Genomic DNA, 2,588 nt, shown 5'->3' with positions numbered 1-2,588 from the left:
TGGACACCTCAGATGATAAGGAAAAAGAGAGTTTAAAGTGATGGAAAAAATATGCCATTTAAACTCTAACTGCAGAAAGCTGCATTTTACTCCCTATTCTATACTAGTATCTATATCTCTATCTGTATATTTATACCCATATGTCTGTTTGTATATCTGTATGTGTACCTATATCCATAGCAATAGATATAAAGTACTTATACTAATATTCGAAGTAGATGAGTAGTTAAGGTAAAGCCCATTTCTAGAAACATCTCCTAATCATAAATGCAGTGGTGTGCTTTTGAATGTATGTTTAAAATGTCTGGCCCTCTTGTTTGAAAAGCCTTATTTTGTAGCATATGCCATTTTTCATAGTGTAATTTTTCTTTTCATGGCTGATTGCAATCTACCAACATGACGTCATTGAATGTCAGTTGGGAAGAGATCCTCATAATCAACTTGAAGTCATCAAAAGTCAGCATCAAAGAATCAGGTAGAAAAAAATTTCAACAGAAGCAAATCATGAGGCTAAATCAGTATGTCATCAATAACATAGCATAAAAAATACATAAGCAAAAGCTGACACATCTCAAAGGAGAAAAAGACAAATCCACATCTATAATTGTGCAATATATTTTGCATAAGATTTTGCATATATCTTTTGAGATGATGAACAAGCAAAAATTACTAATTGGGAATATAACATTATTAACAATCCATGTAGCAAACTTGACCTAGTTTACATATTAACCGCACTGTACATGACAACAGAATGTATATTCTATTAAAGGTATATGGAGATGTTGACTATTCAGTAATTTTAGGAGATATATTTCCCTGTGCTCCTGACTGCAACCAGAGGATTTAGTGATTGCCACTTTAAGAACTTAATCCTCTTGACACACATCTCTAAGGCCTGTTTGATATCTCTGTTTCTCAGGCTGTAGATGAAGGGGTTCAGCATGGGGGTAACTACCATGTACATGACCGAAGCAATTATGTCTTTGGAACCCCATGATGAGGAGAAAAAGTAAACACCTGTAACTGTCCCGTAGTATAAAGACACCACAGAGAGATGGGAGCCACAGGTAGAAAAGGCTTTGTAGAGTCTCTTAGTGGAGGGGACCCTGAGGATGATGGTCCCTATACGGATATAGGAGCCCAGAATAACACCAATACACAAAAAGGAAATCATTCCTCCAACAGTGTATATGACCAGCCCATTGAGGAAGGTGTCTGAACAGCTCAGCTTCAGGAGTGCAGCGAGGTCACAGAAGAAGTGGATGATGGCATTGTCCGCACAGAAAGACAGTCGGACCAAGAGGAGGGTGTGCAGAAGGGCATATCCACAGGAGATAACCCAGGAGCCAGCCACCAGCAGCAGACACAGCCTCTCCCTCATGATAGTGGTGTAGTGCAGAGGCTGACAGATGGCTACATACCTGTCATATGCCATCACAGCCAGAAGAAAATTGTCAAGAGTACCAAAAAGCAAGAAAGAATACAACTGAGAAATGCATCCCACACGGGAGATGGATTGTTGCCGAGTCTGCATGTTCATGAGCATCTTGGGGACAGTGACAGAGGAGAGAGAAATGTCAGAGAAGGCCAAGTGGCTGAGGAAGAAGTGCATGGGCGTGTGCAGGCGAGAGTCCAGCCTGATGAGCAGGATGATGAGCAGGTTGCCCAGCACCGTGGTCAGGTACATGCCCAGGAACAGGGTGAAGAACACGCCCTGCTGCCCTGGCGGGATGGGGAGCCCCAGAGGAGGAACTGGGACACGCTGCTCTGGTTCTCAGGCCTCATGCTGCTCTTCTGTCTGCTGGGGATGAAGAAGGCTTGGGAGTCTCAGGAACCTAGAAAGGATGAACAGGACATCTAATCTCATACTGTCATTATTGGGAAAACCATTCATTTTTTAATACTTTCATATTAATTTCTCACATCTGTGGAAGTATGCCTCTTCCCTCTCTCCCAGTCTCCAAAGTAGTCACAAGACCTCATCACATAGAAGTAAGAGGGGTTCACTGTTTGTTCAATTATTACTTTTAACATCACGTCTGTGTCGGAACCTCTCCTAAGGACTGCAGTGCAGCAGTGAGCAAGAAATGCAAGGTGCCCACCTCTATGAGTTTACATCTTGGTGAACATGGAGGGATCATTTCTACACCAGGCCAGAGACAAACCATAATAATTCACTGTGGCAGGAATAGAAGGTGAGCCCCTGAAAAGTGGTGTCAGTTGTTTCTGCCTAAAAGTAACGTGAGACTCCAGTGCTGGGTGGGTGTTGTTGGAGCCTTGTCAGAACTCCTGTGAACCTGCCGGCTCCCATTGAGCCTCAGCGGTAAACTCAGGGACACTCTGGTATTGGGGGGCCATTGAAACCCACTGAGGCCAGAATATCTTCAAAACCACAATAGTCCACAAAGTATCTTTCATAATAATGCTGAACATTTAGATGAACATTTTGGTACCAGGCTAAGGACTTTACCTACATTTCCTAATTAAATCCACACATCAGCCTTACATTTCCAGATTTTAAAACCTCTTCATAGCTGCTCTAAGGATTTGTATTCTTTGAACTATTTTAGTTTTTACGAAATAGA

The 2,588-nt window shown here is 42.1% G+C and overlaps 1 pseudogene; it reads right to left on the bottom strand.

The window, feature by feature from the left end:
* Window positions 1-802: 802 nt before the first annotated feature.
* Window positions 803-1,788, bottom strand: LOC102425217 (annotated as a pseudogene).
* Window positions 1,789-2,588: the final 800 nt, after the last annotated feature.

Source organism: Myotis lucifugus, unplaced genomic scaffold (assembly GCF_000147115.1).
Source record: "Myotis lucifugus unplaced genomic scaffold, Myoluc2.0 scaffold_706, whole genome shotgun sequence".
Taxonomy (NCBI): Eukaryota; Metazoa; Chordata; class Mammalia; order Chiroptera; family Vespertilionidae; genus Myotis; species Myotis lucifugus.
This window is presented reverse-complemented; position numbering and strand designations above follow the sequence as displayed.